The 10,138-nt window shown below is 46.1% G+C and overlaps 1 long non-coding RNA gene across 1 annotated transcript; it reads right to left on the bottom strand.

The window, feature by feature from the left end:
- Positions 1–2,444: 2,444 nt before the first annotated feature.
- On the bottom strand, positions 2,445–8,084 carry LOC132593056 (uncharacterized). Its single transcript, XR_009558486.1, has 4 exons — positions 7,807–8,084; positions 6,064–6,966; positions 5,824–5,969; positions 2,445–2,706 (listed from the first exon to the last, which is right to left on the bottom strand). It is a non-coding gene; the product is annotated as an uncharacterized LOC132593056 (long non-coding RNA).
- Between the last annotated feature and the right edge of the window lie 2,054 nt (positions 8,085–10,138).

The raw sequence follows: 10,138 nt of genomic DNA, 5'->3' as shown, positions 1-10,138 counted from the left end.
CGGCCCTGACCATTGGTTGGTCACTCATGTTGGACTGAGTGACGAAACTCATCACTTCAACCTGCCTGTTTCATGCAAGTATTTATGTTGTCATCATCATTCTTCTCAATTAAAGTTGGTTTATGTCATTTTATGGAACAATATCCTCTCAAGGCAGCTTGCAAACAAAATATGATAAACCACGGAAAACAATGGGAATTGCACAGTTAAAATATATAGTGGAACCTCAGTTGTTGAATGTAATCTGTTCCGGAAGACTGTTCAACTTCTAAAATGTTTGACAACCGAGGCTGAATTGCCGGTCGGAAGAATTGTGAAAAATGGAGAAAAGTGCTTCGGAAGCCATTTGACTTCCAAGGCGCATTGGAAAACAAGCATTCACTTCCAGGTTGTCATCGTTCAAAAGCCGAAATGATCAACTTCCGAAGCATTCAACAACTGAGGTTCCACTGTAGCACAAAAATGATACAAGTCACAGGAAAGCCAGCACTATTGGGCCATGGAACCAATACCACTGGCCCCATAGCGTTCTTAGCCTGTCAATGAAAGCTATTCCTGCTTAGGATCTCCTTTTACGGTTATACACTTGGAAGATTTCCTTCCCTCCACCATACCTGAAAGAGACAAGAAGTGAGGGATGTGAATGGCTGCCACAGCCTCTACTACTGTGTTTCTCCTAAAATAAGACACGTCTTATATTTATTTTTCCTCCCCAAAAACACACCATGGCTTATTTTCGGGGGATGTCTTATTTTTTCGAGCAGGAGCTGGCAACAGCATGCTGCGCCGAGCCCCGACCCGGTGAGAGCCGGCAGCAGTGCACCGCGTGGGACCCGTTGAGAGCCGGGGAGCAGAAAATAAAAATGGCAAGGCTGCCCTTGTAACAAAGCACAATAATAATACTGCGGAGATGCGGAGCTCAGCGGGGTTTCGGCCCTCCCATTTGCATGCTGCTGGGGAGCAGAAGAAACGCCGTGATCCAAGGATCTAAACGCGTTGGCGGAGTAGGAAGCAGCCGCGGAGGCAGCTGTGAGAGAAGCGGCAGTGGAGGGACCGGCAAGAGGCGGCTGCACGGGAGCCGCTTCGGGGAGCACAGCGCAGCGCGAAGAGCCTGGTGAGAGGCAGCAGCGGCTGCAGGTGAAGCCCGGGATCTGCGTGGGCGACTGGGGGCGAGCGCCCTGAGCACTGTGGCGGTGGCGAAGAGGCGCCCGATCAGCCCGCCTCTCAGGGGCTGCGGAGGTGGCTGTGGGCACGCGCCAAGCCCCAAAGCACGGCAGCGGCGATGGAGACAGCCACTGCAAGTGGCATGAAAAGAAGAAGGTCGCCAGCAAGCGCGCTGTTGCCTCTTGCCGGCTCTTCCGAAGGCGCTTAAATGCCTTCCTTTCCTTGCCAGACCTGCTCCCCCCCAGCTTATTTTCGGGGTATGTCTTATATTTATTCTACTCATGAAAAGCCTGCCATGGCTTATTTTTAAGGCCCGTCTTATTTTAGGAGAAACACGGTACATCCACTTGAATGTTGGGCAGAGGGCCAGCGACATACAACTCCTCAGTGGTCTGTTCTTCCAGGAGCTTCGGCCACGAATCAAAGTGGTATGTTATGGTCACAGCTTCTTTCACTTCACATATGAGATCTGTATCTCCAACAATGGAAGGAGGCAGCCTTTGTGGAGCACACTCTGAATGGCACAAAGGGGAAGATGAAAGGGGAAGCGGGTTGAACATGGATCAAGAGAACTTCTTCTGCTGTTCTAATCGATATTTCTGCAAGGAGACCCTTCATATGCCGAGTAAGGAGTAAGTTTAGGGAAGGAAATTGCCTGGGTAAACATCGCTCTGTTGCACTCAAGCATTTTGCCATAGAGAAGCGCTTTCACTAAGAGACGGCCAGATAAATAAACGTTTTCTTCCAATACCGAAAAGGTGACTTTAAAATGCCTGAGTGGCTGCAAAGTAAACTGGATAGTAGCTACTCACCTTGTTTCACCAGTGTGTTGGTGTCTGTTAGCATTTCAGTGAAAATTCTCATGGCGAATATTCTACAACATGTATCCTTTTTTGCTCAAGAACTGGACCTAGCCCCCCCTCCATTACTTCTTTAAAGTGATTGGGAGAAACTCAGGTATAAAAAAGTGGACAGTCACCATCACATCTAGTTTGCCCCATAGTCAGCCCTCTATTTGTTATTTGAATAGGCCAAGAGCTGGCAAAAAACAGGATAAAATGCAGATGGGGAGCATTTATTTGTTTGTTTTAGCTTCCTTACTTGCTCTTTTCCAGAAGGGCCCAGGGCAGGTTATAACAATGAAATATACAATTATGAAAACAAAACATTTAGAACCACGAGGTAAGGAAAAGTATAAAAACAGTTAAAAATAGTTACATATTTATTTTTTTTAAAAAAACTATATAAACATTTTAAAAAATCCATATACAAAAGCATTTGAAAGTACTTCCAATGCAGGTGGAGAGATGAAGATCTAAACTCTTTTTGAAGGAAGAAGGTCTTCAGAGCTATGTCACCTGTCCAATGTGTAATGGGAGAGGATTCCAAAGGGTCAGAATCCCAAAATTCATTTCACAGTAGAAACTGTTTCCTGATGTGAGAAATCCTTAAAAGATCCAAGAGAGATTTCACTCACCTGTATGCTTCGTGACCCCTTTCTGAGTCCCAAACCACGTCTGGTTTGATTTTTTCTGGAAGCTGCTACAAGGAAATGGTGACCATTAGTGTGGATACCAGATCTTTTTTCCCATCTGAAAACAGGGCATTTTTGTCGGTATCTGACACACACACACACACACACACACACCGTGACTCCCCATTTACGCTAGTCCAATATGTGTGAGACTGCTCATGCACGCATTATGCCAAACCCAGAAGTGACTCAGAAACGCTGTATCAGAAATGCCGTAAAAAAACACATGATGGTACCTACACTATAAAAAAATAATTTAAGTTTCACCACATCACCCTTCCTCTCCCCTCCCTGACCTTATACTATAATCAACACTAACGTATCATAACAAATGTAACGGATCTGTGGAAAAGACTTTACAAACTGAAAAAAGAGACAAGACATATACTTTTGTAAACCAAGAAAATCTTTAATAAAAAAATATTTTAAAAAGAAACACCTAAAAACATCACAAAAAGGGGCAGGGATGGAACTAAGTGTTTGTAGGCTTTTCCATTGGTGTTCCAATTGCACACAATTTCACAAAGGTGTGCGGTGCCTTGGAATGTAATCCCCATGTAAATGGGGACTTGCCTGCATAGGACTGCTGCAACTCACACTTACTTCCCTTTTTTATAATAGTTTTTATTAGTTTTTTATATAGACAAAAACAAGACACAACATTATGTATATATTCTGTCCCTCCATCCTCCCACCCCCACCAGTCCACTTCTGCCACCAGTAGGACCAGTAGGCGTTGAGAGCTGAAGGGGTCCATTTTAAGGCTGAGTTCATCCTCCCCCCCTCCTCCACCCCCAGCCCCCCCCTGCCACCAGGAGGCCAGGTGCGGAAGTGTAGCATGGTTTGGGTTTCCCCCAGCTGTACCTTGAACAAACACATATAAAACAAACAAATAAATTTTCCAATTCTTATATCTTAACATTGTACTTATGGGTTCCTCGAATCTCATCTTCCTGGTCTTCTTAATTTCTTGACATAATTATGGCGGATTTTCTATTCTTGACTAAAATATTTTCCTTTAAATATTCACTTTATCCTCCTCCTTCTTCGTGCCCCCTCCCCACGGGTCCCCTCCTGCCACGAGGGGAACCCATGAGGTGCGGCCTTCCAAAGGAGATCCATTTTTGTGTCTGGGTTTCCCTCCCCCCCTCCTCCCCCATCAGAGCACCCCCTGCCACCAGGTGCTTCCGATCAAAGAGAGGAAGAAAGGTGGCTCTCTGCCCAGACACCTATCAAAACATAAGCATTTAATACAAATCTAAAATTCCTTTCCCCAGCCATTCTTCTCTCCCTCCAGAAAACTCCATTTTTGTATCTACTCCTTTCTCTAATCTAGATCTTAACAATTTACTTTTACTCCCCCCCTTCCCCCCCCCCGGTACCTTTCCCCCAATCGGATCAGCATTTCCTTTAACAAGCCAAGATTTCAGAAACCGTTGTTCATTCAGCCTAAATATCTCTTAGCTAAAATTTTTCACCCCACCCCACATCTTTCCCATTTCCCAATCCAGGCCTCTGTCCCACCCTCTTTCTGCCTTTCCTTTCCCTCTATTACACATCTCCAAATTTCAGTCCCTCCAGGGGTCTTCTTTTCTTGAATCTTTATTTCATTTTGTTGCTCCTTGATCTCGTCTTCTTTCTTTCCAAGTCCTTATTGTACTTCCTCCAAAACCTGTTTTTTGTAATCCAACTCAGTTTTAGCAGTATCAATTTCTTGCTCTTTAATCTTAAACTGGCTTTCAGCATCGTCCTCTAAGTCCTGATCTTGAAACAAAGTCTCTGTACATGTTGAACTGGAGTGTTGCAATGTCCTGTGAATATCCTTCAAAATTCCCAAATAGATCAACACCACCTCCTGGAAGTTTGGTGAATACATTGTTTTCATTCCTTCTTTTAACCACAAGCAGGCAGGAGATTAGGGGACAGAGCACGCTGGAAATTTCCATTCACCACACGCTCTCCTCCATCTTGGCTAATCCTTCTATTGTCTTTAACTTTTCCACATATAAACCATATCATGTCCGAATGCTTTACCTTTAGCATATTCATGTAGCCAATTAAACTTTCAAAAACTCTTTGTAAATTTTTCTTATCTTTTGACAGCTTTGACAGCTGTCAAAGCTCTTTCCCCCTTTGCACTCTTGCTGTTCCTCAAGGGGTGCCGACTCCAGGGCTTGGGAAGGGGTAAAAAGTCATTCTTTCTCTTGGGTTGCAAAAGCAAATAAATTTCCTTTTGGCTTTGGAATATTTAGTGCGCCTCTTAATTAACCGTTAGAAAGAGATCGACTTCCATTTTTTTGGAATCTCTCCCTATTTTCCAAATTAATATTTTTAGAGTCCAAATGGAGATTTCACTTACTTTGTAGAAATCTTTTATTTTCTTGGAAGAATCCGCCGCTTGCAGGCTAAGGACTCAGAGCTTCGCTTCAAGGAGCTAAGATGATTCCCAAAATGGCTCCTGCGACTCCACTCCGCTGGCTCTCGATCACTCTACTGAGCTCTCGGGCAGCGGAGGAATCGCGTCTGGAGCAACAGCTGGGCGGCTATGCCACCGGGACGCTCTTCCCGGTGTTTTTGCGGGGAGTCCGCTCGCTCTGCGGAGCACGAAGTCCCTGCGTCCTATTCTGCCAGCGCGACGGACCGGAAGCCCCTCACACTTACTTCCCATTGAAATACTTACAAGTTTATGTTGATTAAAATCATTCTTCATTTTAAATATTGTATTGCTTTTCCTGTTTTTTGTGCACTACAAATAAAATAGTGTGCCTAGGAATTTGTTCGCATTTTTTCCAAACCAAAGTCCGTCCCCCAACAGTGTCTGAGGGACAATGAACTGGCCCCCTGTTTAAAAAGTTTGAGGACCCCTGCTAAACAGGAATCGCATCATGGAAAGTCCACTGCAATGCCGCTGGCAATTCTGCAGAAGTGTGACGATTTCTTAGCACCAGCAGCCACCTGTCTAGAGGCAGCCTTGCTACTACCAGCCTTTGGAATTGAACAGCAAGTTTATTAATTAATGTACACAATGAACTGGAAATTCAGATTCGGAACCTTTGCTTTAAAAGTACCAGTGCATTACTATAGGTTGGTAATGCAAATGATTAAAAAAAACTGCATCCTCTTACCTCACTGGGGCACCAGCTACCCCGGTCACTTTCCCCAGAACCTGCTGGGTTTTCCATCTTCCTGCTCCTTCCATCCTCTGCAAACAGGGGGGATTTTAACTGTAGCCCTAAGTGGCCAGAAGTCCAGATTGGATCTTGCCCTGAGCCTGTAAAAGAAATACAATTCTTTACCTGAATTGATTGTTGCAATGAGGAAGGAGGAAGCTGCATTGTCCTTGAAATTTAAGAAGCCAAACTCACCATGTATTGCAAGCAGCACATTCTGGATGGAACCCAGATGTTCCATTTCTACACATTCAAGGAACCGGCAACAAGCTTGCTCCCCCCTTTCCTGGATCATACGCAGCATTTTTTTACTTTTCTCCTTGGAGTCTTCCTCTGCTTCCAACAAGTCCCAGTATTCTTTCCATGTGATAATATAGTGAGAGTATAACACATGTAAAATGTTTCTTCCAAGAATTTCAATTAATTATTTTCTTCCCTTGCAGATAATCTTCTTAGCAGAGATTGCGACTCCTTCCAGTGGCCTGTCGCAGAAATGTCCAATTTGTTTTACGCATCAGGGGAAGAAAGCCTTAGAATCTGGTTAGGATACAAGCTGGGCCTGAGGTTCCCCACCCCTGGTCTCCTGCCCTCACCGACCGTCTCGGCCATCTGCAATCTGACTCTCATCTGCCGCCCGAAAAACATGCTTAAATAATCCATAATGAAAAGAAACTATGATGTGATTTGCCACCACTTTAATAACTGTCAAGAATAGATCTAGTCTTTGTGGTCCATTCTGCATCTTTCTCCAAGCTGTACCCCATTGCTTGGCCTTAGTGACATTTTCTGCTTGCAAAGCATGACCAATGGCTGAGCTTACAGAAGCTTGAACTGGCTGATAGGTTGCCCTCTGGCCTTGCACCCAAGATTTCTTCAAAGATGAGTCTCCCCACATTGACCAGAAAACTATTACTTATCACCCAAAACGTTAGCACAGTAACAGATTTGTCCATCCTTGTTTCTAGTTGAATCTCCCTCCCAAGGAAATTTCTAATGTTGCCTCATGCCAACTAACCTGAAATGCTTCCAGAACGGAGTCCTAGCCCTTTGCCACCTCTCTCTCCATTCTGTCCACATCAGCGGGCATGACCAGGTCATCTGCGGGTGGGAAAGAGCCATACTAGTTGTTTATTCCCTCCCCCAAGTCTTATTTGTTTAATTGCCCCCCCCCAAAAAAAAAACATTTATTGGCGCTAAACAATTTATGTTCTTACTCTCCATCCAATGCCCCGGGCATGGGGGGGGATCACACTGACTCCCCACCCCCCACCCCAAATATATAAATATATTTCCAGTGTGTATGGCAAGTGGGAGTGGAGTTGAATGCAGAGTCCATATAATGTCTGTATTGTCAAAGCATGCTTGACTGCATCTAAACCACAGGGCCGGAAGTTGTTCAAAGGAGGCAGAATTTATCTGTGCAGCAAATGTTGGCCCCTTCAGATTGAGTAAACAACACAATTTCCCCTCCTTGAATAGGCTATGGGTTTGAAGATTTTCAGTTTTAAGCAATAAATATTTTAAAGTAAAACTGTTACAGAAAGTATTAGGGGGGAATTGTAAACTGTCTAGAGGAAACTGCATTTCAACTCACTGCACAGCAAATTTGTGGGAAATAACCTTTTATTTCCTGCCTTCCTCCTCTTCCTTTCTTTCACAGAGTTTGGCTATTATTAGCATGGGCAGACACCCTTAATGGCATTTTGTGCCTCCCAAAAGCATTGGGCTGGAGACAACTCAATGCCACCTTGTAGAGGACAGTAACCTGGATAGTGAGTAAATTATCTGAAGTGACCCTAAGCTTATTTTGGGGTACACATGTTCTCTTCCTCTTTCTTTTTCTACATATTGTGGCTATTTGGTGTGACCCAAAACTTCTTTCGGGGTTCAAATCTCCATTGTTCAAAACCAATGGCTATTTATTCCCAAATTCCTTACCTTCTCTGTCTGCCTGCGGCTCACAGTCGATGGCTTCCAGAACTTTGGCCATCACTTCCAAGGCATAATCCAGGCCATAGTAGACAAGGAGCAGCTGGCTGAGGTCCAAAACACTTGCTTCCTCCAGCAACTCCTTTTAAGATATTCACAAAGCCCTTCTTGATGGGGAAATGGTGGAGTTTGCCCTTGAACTTCTTTAGCTCAGACTCCTTCAATATTTTCAGAGTGTTCAGTAGAATGGTATGTGAAGGCAATGCTCTTCTCACTGTTTTGTGTAATACTGTAATATTGATTGGGGGGGGTGGATCCAGTGAGCCCACATTTACCAGCATAAAATATAGTATGTATTCCCCTTCCCTTCCTAGCACTTTCAAAGTCAAGGCTGGGCTGAGTGGCAGGCGACATGCTTTGCATGCAGAAGGCCCCAGGTTCAATCCTGGACTAACTAGATCAGGGGTAGGCAACCTAAGGCCCATGGGCCGGATGTGGCCCAATCGCCTTCTCAATCCGGCCCATGGACGGTCCAGGAATCGGTGTTTTTTTACATGAGTAGAATGTATTATTTAAAATGCATCTCTGGGTTATTTATGGGGCACAGGAATTCGTCCATATTTTTGTTCAAAATATAGTCCGGCCCACCACATGGTCTGAGGGATGGTGGACTGGCCCACGGCTGAAAAAGGTTGCTGACCCCTGAACTAGATGAACCAATTCAGATATTAGATGGGAACCTCTGGTGTTCCAGAGTCTGGAAAGGCCTGCAAGCTTTCTGAACTTATTACAGGCCTGTTGTTAAATATTTGCAGTGCTAAAACACGAGCGGAATAAGACCTTGCCTTCTGCATAGGACAACCCGAACCCGGCCTAGTCCAAAGGACTGTGAGGCATTTCCTTGCATTCATTTTTGCTGTTCTGTGTATCCTAAGGGTGTTGAAGGTATTTGTAACGTCTTAAGGAGTAATAGTAACTCTTTACTGAAGTCAGAGGTGCCAACTTGAATAAAACATTGGGGGAGGGGCAGGTAACCCCCTCCCCGCATAATCAAGCACATGATGCTGTGCGTACACACACACACACACCATTTGAATGGCAATGCCCATCAACTTGGGGGAAGAGGCAGCCTTCAAATAAGGGCGTAGCCAGGATTTATGTTAGGGGAGGGCAGGACTTTTGTTGGGGGGAGGGAGAACCGCTCTACCTGTGACGCAATTGGTCAGTTAAGTATTTTTATTGCTTGACTTGACTTGGCGGAGGCAGCTGCCCTCCTGCACCCCCCTGGCTACGCTTATGGCCAAAGACCTCGGGCCCCTAGGAGGTGGCTTCTGTGTTTCCGATTGCTATCAACAGGCTTTGCATATGAAGGCACGTGCAGCCAAGAGATGTGCTGCCAGGGGAGACTCAACTCTGTCCTGGGACGATCAGGACGCACACAGGTTTACCTGGCCTGGCGAAGGAGAGGACCTTGTCGGCGTCCCTCGGTGCATCGGCCATCCCGTCTAGGACGCAGAGTGGTAGCTGATCAACAGGACTGTAAGGCGCCAAGCATCAGCCTCCTCCAGGATACTCTTCGCGGAAATGGGCACAGCCTTTCAAGACAGGGATCCCGCGGAGTTTGCCCGCGAACTTCTTCAGGTCGCCTTCGCCCAGACCCGGCAGAGTCTTCAGCAGCCGGGCACGGGGGGGGGGGGAATCCACCCGAGGGCGACTGGGCAGGGAGAAAGGGCAAAACCGTAGCTAGTTGCTGGCCCCTTCCAGCAAAAGGCGCGAGGCTGCAGCATCGAAAAAAAAGCAAGGAAGGAAGGAAGCGGGCGGGCGGGCGGGCGGGGCTGCCGTCCTCCGAAAGCACCGTCTCTGCGGCTTGGCAGATGCCGCTGGTTGAGGCCAAAGGTCTTGTGACACGGAAAGGGCGCCCAGCGAGAGACGCGTGAAGGCGAGAACGTCTGAAGTGGCCTCCCAGTACTCACCTTCCTGGCGGCACTCCCGAAGGCCGGGAGCGAAGCAAGAGCCGCCCTCCCCGCGCGCGCATGTTATGGAGACAGTTTTTCTCACAAACCTAAGTTTTGGTTTGGGGTCTTTAGGAGAAGCTGTGCTCCAGAATTCCATGCTGCGTCTTTCGAAACAGGGACCTACACCCACATCCCAACACGTGCCTGATACGTCAGGTAATTTTCACATGTGGTCTTTCTGATTAATTAAAATAGCACCCCTATCATGCTATTCAGAAGCTATTTAACAACTTTCCCACAAGAGCCTCATTGCTCTCTTGATGACACGCAGCACAGCATACTATTGCAGGCCATTGGAAGACTCTGATTCAGGGGTTAGAACATTT

This window comes from Zootoca vivipara, chromosome 13 (genome assembly GCF_963506605.1).
Source record: "Zootoca vivipara chromosome 13, rZooViv1.1, whole genome shotgun sequence".
Taxonomy (NCBI): Eukaryota; Metazoa; Chordata; class Lepidosauria; order Squamata; family Lacertidae; genus Zootoca; species Zootoca vivipara.
The sequence above is the reverse complement of the archived record's forward strand: the minus strand, read 5'-3'. Positions and strand labels throughout refer to the sequence as shown.